The sequence below is a fragment of the Kogia breviceps genome, chromosome 13, assembly GCF_026419965.1.
Source record: "Kogia breviceps isolate mKogBre1 chromosome 13, mKogBre1 haplotype 1, whole genome shotgun sequence".
Classification (NCBI taxonomy): Eukaryota; Metazoa; Chordata; class Mammalia; order Artiodactyla; family Physeteridae; genus Kogia; species Kogia breviceps.
The window spans coordinates 4942152-4964573 of NC_081322.1; the positions used below are offsets into that span (position 1 = coordinate 4942152).

A 22422-nucleotide genomic window follows, 5' to 3' on the forward strand; every position below is an offset into this window, starting at 1 on the left:
TTATATTCAGCTTTTCCATATCCTTATGTATTGTGGGTGTGTTATGGACTAAATGTTCGGGTTTCCCCAAAATCCATTTGTTGAAGGTTTAACTGCCAAAGTGTTGGTTTTTGGAGATGAGCCTTGAAAGATAATTAGGTTTAAATGAGGTCATGAGGGTGGGGCTCACATGATGGAGTTAGTGTTCTCCATTCTCATGAGAAGAGGAATTGAGACTAGAGCTCTCTCTCTCTCTCTCTCTGCCATGTGACGATAGTGAGCAGGTGGCCATCTACAAGCCAGAAAGAGAGCCCTCACCAGGAATTGATTCTTCCAGTGCCTTAATCTTAGACTTAGCCTCCAGAACTGAGAGATTTAAATGTCTGTTGTTTAAACCAGCCAGGCTATGGTATTCTGTTATAGCACCCTGAGCGGACGGAGACAGTGTGCCTCTTGTACACTGCATATAACTGAATTTAAAAATGTTTGAAATTCTATGTATTTTACTTGGCAAGGTTTTTTCCCCCATTTATTTTGATTACTGACATATTTGTACGTCTCTATCATATTCCTTTTGATTTCCATTTTATTCTACTTCTTTCTTTCTTTTTTCTCTATTCTTGCCTTTTTAATCTTTTGATAGGCTGTCTTTGCTTTCTTATTTCATCCTCCTTCTTCTGTTCCATAAGTGTACATATTTATCTTTCCAGTTATTCTTGAAATATTATAATATATATCTGAGTCTGAATATTATATCAAAATTCTTCTCCAAAGAAACATGAACCATAGAATATATAGACTCTAATCACCTTCTCCTGACTTATGTTATTACTGTCCATTGTTATTTTATTAATCCCACAAATTAGATATTTTCCTTTTATTTCTTAATTCAGATGGTATTTATTGAGAATTATCTACATATTTGCCAATTATTTTGCTCATCACTTCCTCTTGCATCTCATAATATTTTTGCTGTCATTTTCCTTCTACTTGGAGTACAGCTTGGTAGGTCTTTATGTAGATCTGTTGATAGCAAATACTCTTAGCTTTTGACCATCTTATTCCAAAAAATAGTTTGGCAGGTTCACGATTTTAGGTCAACTGATTCTCTTGGCATTCCAATAACATCATTCAACTGTCTTCTGATCCTGAGTAAATTCTTTAATCTCTCTCACACTTTATCTCTGCAGTTCAATGAACAAAATAATCCCAGCGTAACTATGCACTGTCGCTCTGGGTCATCTGGACAAAGAGCTTGCTGAGGCCCAGGTCTTCCTTCTGTCAGTGGGAGCAGCTACTCCTGGGACTGTGTCAGTTTCTATGATACAAGAGGCTGGGATATCCCCTGCGCCTCATGGTTTCTGGGATCTGGGAGCTGGCTTTCCCGACAATTTCTATAAACTGCTGGCAACCAAAACCAGACTGTACCCAAATATAGTCTGATTGTTTCCCCCTGACATAACTGCTATATCCTACATACCCTGTTAAAGGTAAAGAATATGGAATCCCGGTGAGAGTTCAGCCGAGTATCCTGCCCAGCATTTGTCATTATGAGGTAACGAGAAGATGGGAACCCATGCCTTCTGGATGCTGACTCTGGCCTTTGACTTTTTCCCCTTTCCCCAATAAAGCCTGTTGCTTAGCCAGTGCTGTGTGATTTTTCAGAACTCATCTTGTACCCGAGACAAGAGATTCCTCATCTATATCATGGTAGTACCAACACCATTTAGTTGATATAAAGGTTAAATGGCATCATACACGTTAAGTACCTGGTACATAGAAAGAGCTCAGTAGTTGTTGGATGCTATTTATGTTGCTAAAAACATGAAGGGCCCTTTACATTTATTGACTGCTTTTAAAAATGTTTCACCTTTAATAGTATATTGGAGTTCTATCCAAGATAGATTTCTCCCCATATATTCATATGTTGCCTAGTAATAGTCACTGGCTTTTTAGAGCAAAAAATATAATCAACGATAGTTTCTAGCCAACAGACTCTTTGCTAACACTTGCTTATAAATTAATCCCATCTCAGTTATTAATTATGAAGTGCTTTAACAAACACAAAATGGGTAACGATTGTTTATTGTTTTTCATTTGAGAGCGTACAACCACATCACAGAAGCAGAAAGAATCTGCAATTAATTAGCAATTGATCATGACAGCATGTCATCCTATGCAACTTATACAACACGTGCCCTGATTATTTTTGAATCCATGAAGGAGAACAAGCATAGCAAGCTGGCCTTTGACAAACAAGCGACCTAGTTAAAAGACTATCAGGGCCAGCAAATGGAACAGAAACAGATCAGAAAAAATACTGTTTGCTAACATTGACAGATTATTACTACAAAGCAAAAATACTGGTGCATAAAATAACTTACTCTTTCAAACATATATTATAGGTACAGCTTTTTGTGGAGGGCCCAGTTCAGCAAATTTTACCGACTCTTTTTAGTTGCTTGTGGGTACATATGGAAAGCCAGATGCCATTGCTGTCTCCAATAGATTACAGGTTACTGGGAAGGCAAGACAGGATACTAAACAGTTAACTTTAAGAAAGACATTATAGAAATGACAGGTTTGTTCAACAAAACTTTAACAATTGATGGGCCTTAAGCTGCCTTTTCAAAGTACAGGACAGAGATGAATAGAAAGTAGATGGTGATTTCATATCAGAGTCACTTCATTTTGTAATAGATGTTGTTGTCTGGTATTTGTGTGTGTGTGTGTGTGTGTGTGTGTGTATGGGGTTGCAGAGAAAACCAGAATATTATTAGGCATTTCAAAGCTTTCTGGATTAAAAAATTTTTACTGTTGATAAAGCTCTTTATTCTAATTCTTTGCCCTAGGGCTTCTAATGAATTTCTGGTTAAGTAGTGCAAAACTTTAAGTTGATATACTATAGTAGGTGAAGACAAAGCCAGTTTTTCAGTATATCTGTGCAGTTCTGGAAGTTCACATTTGTTTAGTTTCTTAGACCACTTTTTCCTTATTTTGAACAATGTTCCAAGCTCAGGGTTCATCAACCATGTTCACGTCTCCCAAAACATCTTGGGTCAAACATGACCTTGACTGGAGTTCAGAAACTGAGGCTCAGAAAAATTGGGAAGAACACAAAAAGAGACTCAAGTTTCTTATATTGACAATAGAAAAAAAAAAGATAAAAAATAGATGGGCTACTTGATGTCAATGGTAAAATTTTGGTTAATAATAAAGAAACTAGATATTTTGCTTCTGTCTTTTCTATCAAAGTGAATTATTTTCTGAAAGAGAATTCTTAATAACATATCTAGCCTATGTTTGAGCAAGTCTACTGATGGCAAGATCACCCCCTCTTGAAGTGGTTCATTCATCTTAGTGAAAAAAAATATTGAAGAAAGTGGCTTTAAATGAGGCTGAATATGTATGAAAATGTAAACAACAGTAGGAGGTGCTAGAGGAGAGGAACATTTTTCTAAAAACATGAAAATGTCGAGTTCATAACTCTAGACTTGGGAGTTCGGTGTTAATCTTGAAAATCTAGACAATATTATTTACAGAGATTTACTGGTATGAAATTAAATGTAAGATTCTAAACTTGGATCCAAATACAAACTTCATGAATAAGTAAAGGAGGGGACTTAGCAGCATCACATATGAAGGGGAAATTTTTCTAGTTGAAATTGAAAGTTCAATATGCGTTAATAGTATGGTTTGTCCAACAAAAGAGATGAAGCCATTTTCTCTTTTAACATTTTCTTTCAGGAGATAATTTTCCTTGTTAGAGAAGACAGAAGCATAACAGAATCCATTTTTGTTTATTATTCATCAGAATTATAGCACCGACATCAAGAAGTCACTCTATCCCTTCTCTGTTTGCTTTATTGCTAAACGCAGCCATTTTAGGCTACATTAAAAGAAATGTAGTGTCTAGAATGGTGACATGATATTCCCTCTGCTATCTATTCTAACAGTATTATGTTCAGACCACACTTGGAACATGGCATGCAATTTTGGAAACCAGATTATAAAAGCTGCATGAACAAACTGTAAATATTTCAGAGAATAGCCAAGAGGATGGAAGGATGCTTGACGCATGAGTTGCATTGCTTGTTCTCTGTGTCTACAGACAAGCAAACCAGAGGAAATGACTAAATTTAAATTTCGCCTAGACACAAGGAAAGCCTCTGTACATCAAAGTGATAAGGTCACTTGTTCATTTATTCATTCAGTCAGTCAACAATATTTATGAGCATCCAAAATGTGCCAGGAAGTGTTCTAAGAACAGGGGATGCAGAAGTGAACACAGCTGTCAAAATTCCTGAGGGTCCCAAGGCTGGTGTGTGTGTGTGTGTGTGTGTGTGTGTGTGTGTGTGTGTGTAGGCAACAAAAAAATGCATAGCTAAACAAGAGCAATAATCAGAGAATAATAAGAACTGTCTAGAAAAATAACATCAGGCAACTGTCACAGAGAATGACCCAGTGGCTACTGTTGACTGGCTGAGAAAGGCCTCTTTGGAATTGGCATTTATTCTGAGATCTGCATGACAAGGAGATAGCTCTGCAAAAATGGGGGTTGGGGGAGGGGGTAAGGGGACCTCAGTGCAGGGACTCTACCCAGAGAGAACAAGCTTGTTGAGTTTGGGAAACCTGGGGTGTGGGTGCTGGTAATGTATGAGGATGGTAAATGAGTCACAGAGGAGGGAAAGGGTCAGCTCTTGCTGGGCTTGTCAAGCCAGAGTGAGTGGTCAGGATTTGATTCCAGGTGCTATGGGAAACCTCTGGAGGCTTTAAGGCAGGACTCTGAAAGATTGTGATGCGTGGTCTCCTTATCTCTTAGATGGGGTAATGATATATCTTATCTCAATATATAGTTTATTTTTGTGAAAAATAACATACTAAATGCTCAATAAATGTTTATTAATGCTAATCACTATTTTTCATAATGGTCGTATACCATAGAAGCTTGTAAAGCAGATATCTTTGAGATGTAGAGAAGAGTAAAAATGCCAACTACTTTTTATTGCATGCCAACAGTATGTTTATATTATCTAATTTAAGCTGCACTCCAACTTTCTGTAGAAGAAACTAACTTTTAAAGAAGTTAAGAAATTTGCTCGAGGTCACAAAGCTAATAAGGATAGAGCCAGAATTTCAATTTCACTTTGATCTTTCTGACTCTGAAGTTAATACTCTTTTTCCATGCCAGGCAGCCAAATGGAGAATGTGTGCCTTGCATTCTCTTGATGGCCAGTGGTTGTAGCAGATGATCCCTTCTCAAAAGCCTCTGGCTTTTATTCAGCCTGGATTTCATGAGCAGTTGGCACATAAGTCACTACACAGTCTGCAGTAATTTATTCTACGCATCATCATATTTGACTAAATGATCTTATAAAGTAATATTTATAATTCAAGAATTCTGTCCTCTACATCTCTCCGTTTTATATGTAAGCATCAAGAGGAGAACCATCAAAGAAATAGTAATCGACTGAGAGAAAGTAGTGGTAAAGGCACTGTTTAAATTCTAGATATTATTATAATTGTTATTAAATGCCTTATAGGGAGATGAATACAGTGATAAAAAGGACATTTCTTCAGCTATAACTAACCTGATGCATTCTGCATGAAAGACAATTGTTCCAAGGCACTAATACATGAAAGATGATTGAATGAAGGGCTTCGTAGTGGGAATTGAAACAAGCCTGGGACAGGGAGGCTGGTACTTAGGTTTCATGGATTGGAGAAGCCCACAGAGATGTGATGGCCCTGCTCAGTTCCTCCTGGTGCAGGTGACCTGAGCTTCTTCCACTTTCCCCTCCCCCGTTGCCTCTTTGTGGACCCTGATGATGCTGGCCTTTGCTTTGTCAGCATTTGGTAGGTTGTTGAAATTCTCTTGTCTTCAGAGATGGAGAAATGCTGACAAACAATAAGGCAGACATCTGTATTTAACGCACAGAAAAGAAAAGGTCTGCCCTCATCTGCCTTTGCTCCTCTGTCATTAAATCAATTATAATAAATGGCTTTGCTGCAAATATTGCTATTTCTTCTGTTTGAATTCTAAATATCTTTCCACTGAAACAACTGACACTAGTTAATATGACTATTTCTAGTAAAGCTTATTCTAAAGCTCTGAGGACTTTGAATCGTCCAGCAGGTGTCATGCAGAATGCAGACGTTTAATCTATATGCACAAATGTGTCTCTTTTTTTTCCTTTTCTTATTCATCTTACTTTCTTACTTCCCACGAGACTAGAATCGGGGGTTTGGATATAGAAGATTTTAGATGGTTTAGGGTTGTTTTTTTTTTCTGTATATCAAACACTATTGTAGGTTTTTCAGTAGACAACCAGAAAAAAGATCCCTGCCCCTGTTGGGTGGAGGCCCTTCTAGCATGGTGATAGGCAACAAAGTATAAACATAAGAAACCCCTACATTAGATAGTCTGTTGTGATGATGTTAGAAGATGCTACTGGAAAAAGAGAAAGGAGAGGAAGTGAGGTTGAGCTGTTGGGTGTATTTAGACATATCGTTTTTGTTCAGAAGGATCAAACACCAGTGTTCAGGGTAAAAAGGAAAAGCTAATTATGTCTATGACATAGAAAATGTATGAACTCATATGGCTGTTTGTGCAGAAATGTCTAAAACAGATTTTGCTGGAGGTTGTTTTTCCCTTGGTTAACCACATGCCTCATTTTAATTACCATCAGCAATGTCTCAGAAGGGGCGCCATCCCCTCCACTGCTGGAAGAGCGTGTTGTGTTGATATCCTCCCTTTTGTTCTGAGGACTGTGCATTCAATCTGATTAAAACAAACGTTAACTAAAACAAAAAAACCCCCCATACTTCGATGAGAGAAACCAGAACCTGGAATCAGGTCTCCTTAGAGCGCAGTGAGTCCTCAGAGATTATCCAGTCACACCCATTATGTGACACCTGGGTATTTGGGCTCCAACCCAGTGGATGATGGGACTGTCCTGGTCTGAACAGTGGGTTGGAAGAGGATTTCCAGACACAAGGCAGAATGTAAAGAAGATGGGATTTATTACAGGGAATGGTTGTTGCCAGAACAGCCGGCCAACTTCCTATCAGTCTGGGAGAGTCGTTTTCTGATTGGCTGAGGCACATACACCTTCCTTCTATAGGGTGGGAGTGGGACAGGGCAGAGGTCTTTCCTTATGTGGGACGAGAGAGGAACAGGTCCCATGGTCCTGGTGGGCTCAGGAGTTTTGTACCCATCGCAACATGGCAGGGAGGGTGATGAGAGTCCGGTAGGGTGTGTAACGCTGAAACTTTTTTAGGCGGGGTTGACCTTTGTCCTTGAAGCACCGTTAGCCTTGAAGTGCCACAGGGACCACTGGAGCTGATCTGACACCTCTGACCTCTAAAAGAGTGGCAGGATCCCTCAGGAATCTAATATGTCTGGAAGACACGCCCTAAAGAGCTCTTGAGTCTTAAGTGGGCAGGACACTCAGAAAAATCTTCAGGAAAGGCAAACATTTTATATTCCAGCACACAACTTCTTGAAGGAATGATAATAATTTACCCACTCCCTAGAGACCAAACCTGGGCAAACCCTTTCAACGTTTAGGGAGCTCCAAAGGAGATACAGCAAAATAATAAATGAGCTCGTACCTCTGATAAAATATCTCAGATGGAGGTCACCCACTGCCTGACCCCTTTCTCTCTGAGGTCTAGACCTCGTTCCACAAAGTATGATCCTAGGAGCAGCAACAGTGGCATCACCTGGGAGCTTGTTGACATATACAATTTCGGGCCCCCCCGGGAATGTGTATTCTAGCAAGTTCCCCAAATAAGATAGGTGGAGAGTAAGGCTGAGAGTCACTGGACTAGAAGACTTCTGCCAGAAGCTCTCCCGACCAGGGCAGAGCAGCCCTTACTTTGAACTTGACCTTTGAATCCCGAATAAATGCCTGTCAACAGCCAGCCCCATCCTTGTTCTGTAGAAACGTAACTAATTCTGGCTAATAAATATTAGAGCAGTTTGATTAATTGCTGTGTCCAGTGCCCAGTTTTGGTAGGGCTCTTCAGCAGATTCCCGAATGCATTTCCCTTATAGGGAGGTGTGGGTGAGGATTCAAATGGGGCCAAGGGAGACGATGCCACTTCATCTAGACATCTTGGTCTGTGGCCAACCCTTCCCTTTGCCCTCTCCCCTGTGGGAAGCCGGAATGTCTCAACGTTTTTCCCTCCCCTAGAGAGCCTGGCTCTTCCTGAGACAGCATGCAATGATTCCTCCTGTCACACATTTCACAGAATTGGAAAGATGAGGGGAAATCGTATGCTGGAGGGATCTTGGATTGGGGACAAAAATTGGGAAAATTCTCCTATTTGCTCTGCTGAACGATGATTAGTATTTAGGCTGCAAGGAACAAGATGCTTTATTTGGGGTCTAGGGAATTGCAATTTGGTAGACAGAGATTCGGGTAAAACTGGAAAAAGTGTTCCAGGAAAGAGAGTCAGGGGCTTATAAAGGCAAAAGCCACAAGGTTGTTAAAATTGTCTTGCAAGAATTGTCATTGCTCTGATGCAAATATTTATTTGCCCTTAAGAGAGGCTCTCACCAGTTACTTAGGGTAAGGGGCCGATAAGTATCTTGAGATTCTGGAACACTGTGCAGATGTTCTGGATGCCTGTGTTAAGATAGTAAGTGGTCAAAAGTTCTGATTCCATCCAGGCTGAGACGTGTATAAGTCCCACTTCCTTAATGGCCTACCAGCTCCATTTTAGAGTGCTCTCTTAGCAACCAGCTCTATTTTGATTTTCCTTTCCCAGCTCCAATATGTTAATTATTTTTACTTCTGTATTCTGTTCCTCTCTGAGCTATGTTGACTTTGATTTCCCAACCATTCCTGTGTCTGCCTTTTGGAGATCCAAGGCTCGACCTTGTGCACCTGATCATTAATACTGTGGCCTTGCAAAGAGCAACCTTGTCTGCCCCACAGTTACTTGACTTCACTTATCAGGCATTATTCTTGCAGCTTCAGAATCTCACCACACAGGTTTGCACTCTTTGCCTCATTTGCTACACAATAATCCTGTGAGATAAGCATCACGATTATCTCCATTCTACAGACTAAAACACCAAAATTCAAGAGAATATTAAAGTGTTTCCTCAAGGTGACACACTTTGAGCTTACTGCTGAGGTAGACATATCAGATGATAGATGACTTCAAGAGAGTGAGGCCGAGGGCAGTCATTAGTTAGATCCCTTAAACCATAACTTGCTTAATAAATAATATTCTGTAACCTTCCTTCACCAATCAAGCTCGCCTTAATTGTGCTTGCAAATTGCATACCCTCCCAGCTTCATGTAGCTTAGACAGTATATCACAAGACTCCTTCAACCACCCCCTAGAGATAACACTTCTGATTTATAGATGCTATAGGAACGGTGGCTTAAATTGTTTTTCGGAAACATGGAGCTAGTCTTGCCCAGATCATACCGGTCAGACCACCAACCATTCATCTGGGCCTGTACAAGTGTCCAGTGGATGACCTTTTGAGGTCAGAGAGGCAAAAACTCCACCCTCAGCTCATGCTAACACTGCCGTTTTCTGAACATGCATCCAGTGAAGAAGCATGTAACTCAGGTACACCTGTACAGAATGCTGATTACTTCACATTTTTCTTGCTTCCAATCATCTTTCCCCATGCCTCAGACCACCCTGCTTTTCTATGTCATAAATATCCTTGGGGAGGGGATCTGAGACTTGGTCTCCCGTCTCCTCACATTGGCTGCCTTGTGAATAAACTCTTTCTTTGCTACAGTCCTCGGCATCTCAGCCTTTAGCTTGCTTTGCATCGGGCAAACATACCTGGTTCGGTAACAAGAGTAAAAGTTCAGAGTTTAACCTCATTTTGAATTTTTAAGGTGTATCATTTTAGACAGATTGTTTCACGAAATCATAGCTAACATTATAGAACCCAAACCTACACCAGTGATTGGTCTAATGCTTTCCATATATTAACTCGTTCTGCACAACAGCCTTATTATAGAAACACTATTATATGACCATTTTACAGATAAGCAGACTGAGGCACAGAAAGGTATCTAGAAAATTACCAGAGTTTGGGATTTGAGCCCAGGCGATCTGTCTCCACTCCAATATACCATCTTGTAATAGTAAAAAATATGTAGGAAGTACTTAGGAAGAAATAATTATGGGTGTTTTCAGTTATTCCTAAAGCCCTAAAGGAGGTGAAAGTTTTGTAAAGGGCAGGAAGCTCAGTTTTAGAAGGGTCAGATGCAATAATGCCTTATGTTTGTACCGAGCTTTCTTCCAAATAGATCAGTAATTCCCTTCATATCCCTGCTTACCTTCTGACCTGAGGCCTTTTTTGTTAATACGGAAAAGATTAAAGGAGTCAAGAGGAAAAATGCATTCCTCTATTTAAATGATCAAATGAAGTGGTGATTACTTCTGAATACTCAGCTAAAAACCTTAGCAGTTAGATGTGAAACAGCAGAGATTAGGAGGGTTTAAAACTTTCAGACAAATCTGTGAGAGATGGATCAAGGTCCATTCGGCATCAGAGCTGGTCGTAAGTGGATGTTTCATGAGCAGATGATACGTCTCCCTGAAACAGACAAAAACACCTTTGAAGTGGAAATTGGCATTTATGTACCTCTTCAAGGCCCAGCCTTTATATGTGGTTGTGTGCTTCCTACTCCTGTGCCAGGAAGAGGAAAAGAGTCTGGCGGTAACAGGAAGGTCGCAGGGCTGTGTGAGCTGATGAGCTGATGTCTTGAGCTGCAGTGGAACTGACACAAACCCGACAGCTCAGCTCACCCCTTTCACTTAGATACGCACTGGGAGAGGGCTTCTGGGAAACGCACTGCAACCTGGTGCCCTGCTTCCAGTTGGTACTTACTGAACCACATTGAGGTGCTTAAAAGTAAGCCGAGGAGGAAGAGTTTCTGGTATGTTCCCCAGTAAGGAAGGAAAGGCACCTCAGAACCCACCCCCTCCCCCCAAGTCAGGCAGAGACCTGGAAGGACCCCCAGTCCTGCTGATGTTTTGCTGCAGCGTCAGTAGATGGATGCATTGTGGGGACTGGGGTACCACCCCCAGGTCATCTCAGGATGACCCGAGTCACTCTGAGCTCCACGCCGAGGGACATGTGTTAGTTAGGATGCAAGTGCACAGGGGTTGTTCCTGTTCAGTGGAGTTCAGCGTGGTCCTGATGTGCAGTGATCTCCCTGAAGCTGAATGGAAGCTGAGAGGGAAGAAAGCGAGTGGACACAGAGCACGTGAGCTCACGAGCCAATCTTCTTGGTAGCTTCTGGGGTCCTCTGGTTCTGCTCATCCTCTCCAGAGCTGGTGCCCCAGGATGCCCCTGGGGCATGCTCAGTGCTACCAAAGCTGTTTGAGGCAAGGCATTGGCAGGAGGAGGGCTTCTCCCTTCATTCATTGGCAAACGAATGACTACCTGGCATCCACGTCTTGTTTGCGCCATTACTCTGGTGTGTGTATTTACAGAACGCTTTTTGATATTCAAGAAATTGGGAGTGAAATCTGGGCTATGGGCACTTTAGCTGTAGGAGGTACCAACTAAAACATCTCTTAGTCATTCTTAACGTACTATTACCTTTTTTCCTTTTTTGGGTCGTATTATTCATCTTCTGATTCCTTATGAATGGGATAAAACAATCAACAATGCTTTATTTAACAGGTTCTAAGATTTCTCCATGTAAGCGGCCATGGAAGGCAAGTACAAAGTTCTTGCTCTTAGGATCTTGATGGGAGTACAGGATATATACAAATTTAAACAAAGAGGAGCAATTATACTCCAATAAAGATGTTAAAAAAAGAGGAAAAGGCATTCTGTTCCCATTTGATATAAATATGTAAAATATAGTGAGACAGCATACACACAAAAATATCACCTTCCTAAATATCACCTTCTCAATTTTTCTAAATAAAGTAAAATTTCTATCAGAAATATAAGATAAAATAAAACTGGATTGTCCACATGGAAGCACATATCTATATTAAGCCACTGGCTTAAAAATAATGCTAGTCACCAAAGGTTCCTTGATGACTGATAAAGGGCTATCTACATAGTTATTTTCATTTATTCTACACTTTAAGATATCTCAAAGTGACCCTTCATATTTAGGAAGCAATTGCCAGTAAGAAAACAACTGGAAGGGGCATGTATAACATTAAAAAAATTTTTATGTTATATTGGAGTATAGTTGATTAACAATGTTGTGTTAGTTTCAGATGTACAGCAAAGTAATTCACTTATACATATTCATGTATCTATTCTTTTTCAAATTCTTTTCCCATCTAGGTTATTACAGAATATTGAGTAGAGTTCCTTGCGCTATACAGTAGGTCCTTGTCGGTTATCTATTTTAAATATAGTAGTGTGTATATGTCAATTAACTGTCTTTTTTTAAAAAATTGAAGTATAGTTGATTTACAATGTTGTGTTAATTTCTGCTGTACAGCAAAGTGATTCAGTTATACATATATATGTATACATCTCTATCTATCCATCTATCATCTATCTACATTCTTTTTTATATTCTTTTCCATTATGGTTTATCACAGGATATTGAATATAGTTCCCTGTGCTATACAGTAGGACCTTGTTGTTTATCAATTCTGTATATAATAGTTTGCATCTGTTAACCCCAAACTCCCAATCCATCCCTCCCTCTCCCACCCTCCCCCTCAGCAACAACAAGTCTGTTCTCTATGTCTGTGTGTCTGTTTCTGTTTCGTAGATAACTTCATTTGTGTCTTATTTTAGATTCCACATATAAGTGATATCATATGATATTTGTCTTTCTCTTCTGACTCACTTCACTTAGCATGCACACTGTTTTATATCACAACTATAAAACATGTTTCTTTAAGGTACTAGCAGTAGCAATCTAAGAGTCAAAACTCAGGATACCTTCCATTCTAACGAGGAGCATTTTGGTGTAAAGCTTAAGGACCTGGATTGCACCACTTTGTAGCTGTAGGAGCTACAAAGTTCCTAAGTTCTAGAATAAGTCATTAATAATTGCTAAACTGTCTCATCTCCTAGAGATGAGGAAAGAATGGATTCTAGGGTTATTGTCAGCATATAAAGTGTATAGAGTATATAAGGTGCTTAGCTCAGGGCCTGGCTCATGATAAAAACTCAGTAAAGGTGTGCTATCATTGCCATTATCATTGATATATGTGAAGAATCTGAAAAGTTGGAGACTTTTCACTTTAATTTGTGCCATTTTGGTCCAGAACAATTAAGATTGCATATTTCAGACAGGTATTAATTAATATAATTTAGTTTAGTATCACTACAAATTGGAATACATTTATTTTCTCCTATAAGTGTTGCACACTGAATAGGCATATGTGTAGAGCTGTCTTATTTGAGTCTTAGAGTAGGTCAGAAGAAGACATGATTCTCAGAAAATGGACATTTACTGGTTCTAGTCATAAATCATGTGATAGATAATTAGAAGTCAAAGAGGGCAGTTGCCTTTTGTCAGTTTATTAAAAAGAGCCTGGAGTTTGAATAGGAAAGATGAACATACCTGTAGATTAAGCCTCTAAATAGCATTCTTCCCCAGCTACATCACTGGAGTTTGAATCGCACATATGGCATAACTAATCAAAATATATATTCTTCTCATCTAGTGCTTCATTATTTGTTACTCATTGCAGGTATTCGCACAAGGTGCGGGCTTCCTTGGGGCTGTAAGAAAATGGAGGTTCTGACAGCTGCTTAGTAAATTAACAGCTGAAAATACAAAATTTACAAACTGAGAATATAATTTAACTTTCATCATGTTTGTTTATTAACTTTCACCAAGTTTTCCATACCTTCCTTGGGCAGTAAAAAGCAATTCATCAAATCTCTTTTCAAGAGGAATTCAAATCTTCCTCCACAAACCATGCTTGGCTAATCTAAGTGAAAATTGTTATAAAATAAATACATTTAGAAATGCACTAAGGGGATACTTGAGGAAGACTGGTATAATCAGGATTAGTTCAGAAAATTCAAGATGGGAGCCTACCTTTTATTAACTAATTATTTTCTTTCAATATGCTGTTCACTCTTAGGGCAGAAATACTTCACTTATACTCTAATATTTTCAAAATTTTTATTGGAGTTCTTAGGTTATGTCGTAGAAGAATATTTAATAGGTTTTATGACTCTGGCCTTCTGGATTCTGCCATAGTCCCAGAGTCACAAAGCAACCCGAAAGGTTTTACTTCTTTTGGGGAAAGACAGATAGATGTATAAACTCTAGAGGTGGGTTATCTTAAAAAAATAAACATTGACGTCTCATATTTTCCTCTTCTATGTTTCAAGTTTTAAAGCAATCTTTCAATGGTCAGGAATTGTTACTTTCAGGAAAGCCAAAGACTGTACATCAAAGACTAAATAGATTTCCTGAAGAATCTGGTTCTAAGATCTGGAGATGAGCAGAATTTCTAGAAGTGAAAATGTTTGGATTCTTTCCCTTATTATAATTTTAGGTATATGGAAACTCACTGGAGAATTTGAAAATACTTAATGGATTATAATGCTTTTTGCCATTGGAGGTATGCATACTTCCCACATGACATACAACCAAAGGATTCTGTGATCCAAGGGTCACAACAAAGAGGGGTGTTCTTTTCACTGCAGTGGATGTAGCAAGTAGTTTGGGATGATATGTGTGAGACTTTCACTGGTGAGGAATACAATCAAGTTATTGAAATTCTATGTAATTATAGATAATAAAGCAAAAAATAATGTTTTCTTGACAATTTCAGGGTGGACATAGAGTCAGATTCATGGGAATGGGGAAGGGTTGATTCTCTATGATAACTGTAATCATTATACTTGGAAAGCTCTAGTTGCTATTTGGGACAAGTGGTTGTTCTACGGATCTGTCTGAATATATTTTAGGAGAAATATGTTCCCAAATCTAATTTGGTTATAAGTTTCACCTTGCCCCCAGTTTGAGAGTTCACTTGAGGCAACCTCTGGGGAGATGCCTCCTCAGAGAGACAGCTCTATGGGGTTGCACTGTGTCCAAATTGAGAACTATGTTTGCACATGTCAGCTGGCCCATGCACAGAAGCAAGCAACAGTGTTATTTTTTGAGATAATGATCTGCGCCATTATTCATTTATTGCCTTTCTGCTCCAAATTCACCCTTCTATATGTGCCCTGTGATAAGACATCTCTTCTTCACAGTGAGTGTGATGTTCACTTTTCTCTGTAGAGGGCTCCGATGGGACACTGCAGAGAAGGGTCTCTCCTGCTGTTTCCTGCTGTAGCAGATGGAGGGGGGTGGGTGGTATCAGTGGTGTCAGAGTACACACATTTGGTGGAGCTCTGCCCCAGCCATGCGCCCGGAATCCTCAGCCTTCCTGCAGCCTCCACTTGCTGATAGCCTTTCTACACCCCTCTTGAAATGAGAGCTGGTGTCCCAGCGGCTTCCTGCTTGTACCTGTGTCCAAAGGCCTCCCAACTGCATTGGCTCCCTGATTCCTCGGCAGCCTAGAGGGCCCCCACCCCTTCAGCATGCCCACACCCTGGGTACTCATCACCTGTTCTTCACCTCCGTTCTGGAGGGTTATATCCTTCTCACCCATGAGCCTGTGGACCAACGTCAGGCGGGACAAACCAGCAAACTTTTCTGCCTTCCTTTGGACTGAGATATACCTTCTCTAATGGGGTCTGATGCCCAGCCTTGGCAAGGGGATCCCCCTCCCAAGTTTGTTCTTTGAGCACTCTCCCTCTGCCCTGGGCTACTATGTAGAGTTTCCTTATATTTTATCCATTATCATGGTTTATTCTTTATATTAATCTTCCTCTGTTTAACCCATTATGTGATTTCTATTTCCCGACTGAACCCAGGCTGCTACACATCAAACGTCAGTTGTTCACATGGGCATAAAAAAGTGACTTCTAGATAGCATCCTGACTGGAATGGGAGACACTTTTATGGAAGCCAGCATAGTATGCTGAGTGCGACGTTTACTTTGGGCCAGCAGATGTCTCATGTTGAGACGATGCTAGAGGTGATCTGTAGATGGGTGCTTCCGGGGACCATCCTGCAGGGTTGGTGCCTCCCTGGGTGTGACCTGTAGAGAAGCTAATGGAGTTTCAAAGGCACTACCTGGGACTATGTGGCAAGGGTGAGTAGTAAAGAAGAAGACAGTTATTCATTCAATAAGTTTTTACACAGTGCCTAGTATATACCTGGTACTGTCCTAGGTAGTGAAGATACAGGAGGGTAAAAGCAACACAAAACAAAAATCCTTGCATTTGATTTTACTCAGATATTCCCTTCACATTATCTTTTTGCCCACCTAACACTTCAAGTGCGTTTCACATTGTACTGGTTATTCTTACAATCAACAGAATAAATCATTTCACATAAAGTGATTATAGTGGTGCTCGAGGTATGTGTGGGGGGAAGTTTGCAGCCATGGGTTATGTGCCAATAGCCATTTTGAAGATAAACTTATTTTAAAAATCTTACTTTTGGACAGACATTTCAAGAGATTTTACTGCCTTCAAATGAATGGCGACAGGTGAATGGAACATGAAACCTAGATGGTGTGTGGAATTGGCTTTGAATTTCTCATTAATTAAGAGTGCTCAGGGACCTGCCTGTTCTAATTACATTGGTTGGGAAACTTGATCATTAATGAAATGAAACATGAAGCTATACCACTTCCTTAAGAAACCCAAATGAGACTTGGCATGGTCCATAGAAGAATCAATGTGAAGATTACCTCTTGCCAATAGGAGGCTCAGTGGGGTAGGTCCTCACTTCTTAAATTCTTGTAGGATTTTCTTTCAGGTATCTTGTAGGATTTTCTTTCAGGTATATTTATTACATCCATTTGAACTCTGCTTTGTTAGTTTTGAGAGGGACTAAATCTGTCATCAGTGGTTTGATGACAGGACATTTTAACAGGGCACCTCAGGATGGCTAATTGTTGATTTTACTTCCAATTAACAGTAACTTTGAAGTGTTGGAGGGATTCACATGTGTTCGCTGAAGATAATCAGTGCTTTTTTTAGAGGAAGGAACTGATGAGAGAATATTTTTAGAGTCTCTTGTTTGTAGTCCAAATGGCCTGAGGTTGGAGGGAAACTGATGTTTTAACCTTTTCATTTCTGTGTTTTCACCTCTCCTGTGTATTCACCTTCTCTGGTCAGGTGTAGACCCACAAGTACACTCACTTTTGTAGTCTATCTCTTTCTCTTCACTTTCCTTAAAGTAGGAAGGAAGAGGGTGGCCAGTGGAGGAGGAAAGCTTCTCAGGATATATGATGTGATAGGAAAAAAGATGCAAAGTTCTTTTTTTTACTCAGGTAATTTAGTTTTTCTGTAGATGAAACTTAGCTAAAAAAATTACTACCTCTTTCTGGAGTTTAATGCTACCTGATGTTTGGGGGAAATATTTACAACTCTTTACATAAGGTAATAATATTTAAAATTGTGTTAAAGTTTCACCTTATACACATTACAAATAGTTATTTCCTTGAACTGATATTTTCATGTTTAAATTCCATGATTAGAATTTAATTCAAAATCCCTATTCAAGTGATACTACAGAGCTGGCAAATTAAAACGTCTATAGCATTTAAATGGGTGACAGTATTTCAATAAAGTGGTTATAAGGGTCTTGAACTCCGGAATTAAGAATTTGATTAATCAGCCTAATATGTTTTAATTTACTGTAAATATATTTTTTTAAAAAATTTAAGAATATTTCCAAAAATAATTTTATTAAGCCTTTAATGTATGTTTGTTAGAACCATAATAACCTATACTAATATTATCTTCCACTTAGATCTTCCTTTTATTAGGCTCTGAGTACAGACCTTGATATATTATGTAGACTCAGTAAAGGGGAAGCTGCTATTATCTCCATTTTCAAATGACAGTCTTGGTATGCAGAATCAGGAAGTGCACCATGCATGCAATGTTGTTATTCAGAGAACAGAATAGGATAACTGCCTTTAGAATAGAAGGATTAAAGGATCAGTGTTAGAAGAAGTCCTATTTTATTGAGGCAAGATAGCATGGAGAAAAGAAAACTTACCCTAGAGATCTTGATTCTAGTTTCTGCTTTGCTACTAACCTACTTTGTCAACCCGAGAAGGTCAGTTAACCTCTCTGAGCCTTGGTTTCATCATCTATAAAGTGAAGGGGTTGAATTAGGTGCCCTCTAAGATGCTTCCAGTGATCACATATCATGACACCATTTGGGGGGATTTAGCTTTCATGTCTGTGACATTATTAATAACCAAGTGCAAACCAAGGAAAGCATGTGTTTAAGTGATTTGCTACCCTCAGATTTGGTAGTCAAATTAGTGGTGTTCCAGGCTCTGCAATTTTTATATATCCATATAGAAGAACTGACTTCATAGTTCTGACATTCAGAGCAGCAGGAAAATAGCATAATCTATTTCTCCAGGAATCAGGAAGGGAAATCTGGTGATTTGGGCAGTTCATCTTGGCTTCTGGTAAAAAGCAATTGTATCCAGGAACTTTGAAAAATCTGCTCTTAATAGCTTTAAGCAGCAAGGAGATTTAGTGGAAACAGCAATGAGAACATGTTTTCTCCAGTCCAGTTCAATATACACATATTGAGCTTCTATTAAAGGTCTACAACCTTTTATTTATAAATCTGAAATTCAAAAAACTCTAAAAAGCCTGAATTCATTTAGTGGCAAAACCTAACCCAAATGGATACGAGGCTACGTGCATTTTTTATTTATCTCATTTTGTGTGAATACTTATTTCTCTCAAGGAAGAAACTGTACTGTATTCGGTTTGGGAGTGTCACCCGAGAACCTGCCAGGAATGTTCTATAAGATGTGGTACATGGTCTGTAATAATATTCCAAGCTTGGGAGGTTTTGAGTTCCAAAGCTCATCTGGTTCTAAGGGTTTGAGGAAAGGGTTTTGGACATGTACGTGATTAGGGTGAAGGTGGGTAGAGGATGGCTGGAGAGGAACTGGGTGAAATGAAAAGGTACCCAGGATCAGGTCACTGTTCTCAGAGTTCCCAGACATAGTCACCAATGCAATATGGCATATTTTATAGGAGAGATAGGTACAAAATTTAAGGCACTCACAGAGCAAGTATTGATATTTCTGCTGGGATTTCAGGGTGTTTCACAGAGGAGGGGAGATTTGAATTAGGTCCTGAAGGATGAGTGGGTGTTTCTCATAGGGAAAGGTGTTCTAAACAGAAAGAAGAGAGGCATGCACATTCATGGTGCCTTGGGGGCCCCTTGGTTCCTCTGGGGTTGAATTAGAGAAGCCATGGAGAAGATGTAATGGGACTGAGTGTTTGAAAATGAAATTAGGAATATGATCCAGTACCTTGTATATCATTCTCATAACCATTCGTTGACCCCTCTTGGGTTGGGGTGCCCAGAGGCAGACCCCGAGAGTGGCATTCCTATGTAAAGGTTTTGTTACAGAAGCATGCCCAGGAGACCTGCTGGGGGTAGGGCAGCAACACAGGGAATGGTGATATGTCAAGTAGGGAATTATTCTTCTTGGGCGAGTTCCAGAGGTGGCTTTAGCTTGATCCTGAAGGAGACAAGGTAGTGAAATACTCCTGCACCCATCAGTCAGTCACAGAGTGAGGGCCACTGAACTGCAGTGGGTTGGTGATGTACATTTTCAGGCACTTCATCTGTCTTGGCCTGGGTTCTCCCCAAAGCAAGAGTGCGTGCTGCTGAAGGGGAGGTGGTAGGTCGCATGGACTAAAATGATGCATGGAGATTCTCGGAGAGGGGGCAGAGCGCCAACATTTTCTGCCATAATACTGTTCAGTGACCTCTTATTGCAACGAGTACTTCAATCATCTCATTCAATTCTCGTAACAATTCGACAAGATAGGTAATATTTTCCATTTTATGGATGAGAATTCTGAAGCTTGGAAGGTCTAGTTAGTGGAGTTGTGTGCTTAGAACCCAGCTCTTTCTGGCCTCCAACTCCCTGTGGACTGCAGGATTCCCTAGATCACCATGGCTTCCCCCCACTTTCCATCCAAGCAACTCTAATAATCTGTTTTGCACACTGTTTCTCTGCAAACCTTTTTCTCTGAAGGAACTGTTCTGAACTTTAAAAAGTTTCTAAACTGCCACAAATAATGGATAGCCAACAAGTAGATATATATGCACCCAATATAGGAGCATCTCAATATATAAGACAAATGTTAACAGACATAAAAGGAGAAATAGGCAGTAACACAATAATTGTGGGGGACTTTAACACCCCACTTACATCATGGACAAATCATCCAGAAGAAAATCAGTAAGGAAACACAGGCTTTAAATGATACATTAGATCAGATGGACTGAATTGATATTTATAGAGCATTCCATCCAAAAGCAGCAGAATACACATTCTTTTCAAGTGCACATGGAACATTCTCCAGGATAGATCACATGCTGGGCTACAAAGCAAGCCTTGGTAAATTTCAGAAAATTGAAATCGTATCAAGCATCCTTTCTGACCACAACGTTGTGAGATTAGAAATCAACTACAAGAAAAGTTTTTAAGAGAAATGTGATGAAACACTGCTAGAAAAATACCCTCTCTTTCATTCTGTTTGAACTTTAGTTCTACTTAATGTATTCAAGGGCTCCTGAATCAAGTTTTATGCTACAATAAAGCAGAATAATTTCCTTATTTAAGTTTGGCCCAATTAAGAATGTTATCACATCAGTACTGATGCTTATCTTGTTGTCACTAATTTTGTTTTTCATTTGGAATTTCTTCAAAACTTTTTAGGAGCCAAGTTAAGTTTTCAAAAGTCAATAAATACAAAATAATTAGTTGATACATTCAATTTCTGAAAGTTCTGTATTGTGTCCAGTCCATCAAGAATTAGAGAAATTCTACTTCTGGTAGTTGGGTAGAGGGGAGTAAATTATTATGATTATATCTCATTGCTGTTACTGCAAACAAAGCAAACAAAACAAATCCTAAGCTGTGGCATTTGGGAGTCTGAAAAAAGATGTTTCTTTAGAAATTAGTCATTTTATATTACATTTTTAGCTGCAAAGCAAGTAAATCTCCTGAGTATTGAACTCAACAAATATTTATGTAGCATCTAGTATATGCCAAGCACTGTGGGTGAGCACTGTTAAAATGAATGACAGTGATTTCTTTGCTGACTACAGTGAGAATGGCAAACTAAAACCCCGTGAAAAATATTTTCATGTGAATGATGAGCTATTAAAATGTCACTAATTGCCAAAATGGAATTCATAGATGAGTCTTCAAAAATAGAACAAGTATACACAGACACCATAAGCAGCATAATTAAGATATTTGTTTTACATTATTGCAAAATGGACTTTTTTTTTTTCTTAAAAAGACTTGGAGAAGAGCATTGGCTTTTAGTGACTTCTTTCTTCCTGTTAGAGTTATTTCAGAAATATTATTTTATCGTCCACAGGAAACGGACAGTACTGCAAGAGTTTTCACTTTAAATGCTTTCAACCTTTTACTCAGCTTCATTTCATGCCATCTCTTCTGGCTTTTCTGTCTTTTCTGGTTGTATTTTATCAGTTGTATCAACATTGATGAGCCAAGAGAAAATAAACGTTTCTGAAAAATAAATCTGTTCCTGTATGTTTCTCCCAGACTGCCTCCCAGATTCACCGCCAGCATCAGCACACGGGGTGGGAGAGTCACGAGGCCCAGCCAAGTCAGCTGCACTAGCTCTACCAGGACCCTGAGGAAGAACTGGGATTTCAAACCTGTGAACGGTCGGTATAAAGTATTTTCACTCTGCGTGTTTACCAGGAGAGAATACAGGCTTGAAATATAGTCATAGGGCCTCTGTCATCTTGTCCTCCCTCCCCAAGAAGGAGAAGAGCTTTCATCTCGACTGCACGGCCAGTCTCTTCCTGTCCCATCCACCTCGGGCTCCCCTGCCCTTGCCACTGTGCCATGCTGGGCTCATTCTGGCTCCTCCTGCAATTCGGCAATGCCAACACAGGTGTTGAATTTATATCCCCTTCACTTATTTTAAACCAGCCCCTTCTCAAAGGGACAAGTAAAATTTTATCTCTTCTACTAAACTTTTCCTGCCAGTTCCAGGACACACAGATCTCTAATCTCCACGAATAGTTTTAGAGCCAGAACCAGGGTTAACATTTTCTCCAAACTTTTTCATGTGTGTTAGTTTAATTCTTCTAATTATTCAAAGGCAGAAGCTATTTTATTCTTTGGGTTTTTGTCTAACTACCTAGTTCACAGTTGGGTGCAAAAAATGCTACAAAACATAAATCAGCTCCTGCTCGCCAGGATTCTACAGTCTACACAAGGAAAGAGGAGTGCAAATATGTGTAACAAGACTGGTGTTAGAGATGCATTATTCATTCATGTCTTCATTACTGAGCACTTCTCAGGTGGTGAGCAACATTTTCACAGCCCCTGCAGTCCCGGAGC

The 22422-nt window shown here is 39.6% G+C and overlaps 1 long non-coding RNA gene across 1 annotated transcript in view; it reads left to right on the forward strand.

The window, feature by feature from the left end:
- The window catches only part of LOC131767726 (uncharacterized), a 196509-nt gene extending 174772 nt beyond the window's left edge, over positions 1–21737 (forward strand). Inside the window, exon 4 of the long non-coding RNA XR_009338827.2 lies at positions 21613–21737. This is a non-coding gene — a long non-coding RNA (uncharacterized lncRNA). The remainder of the gene's footprint in view (positions 1–21612) is intronic.
- The last annotated feature ends 685 nt before the right edge of the window (positions 21738–22422 follow it).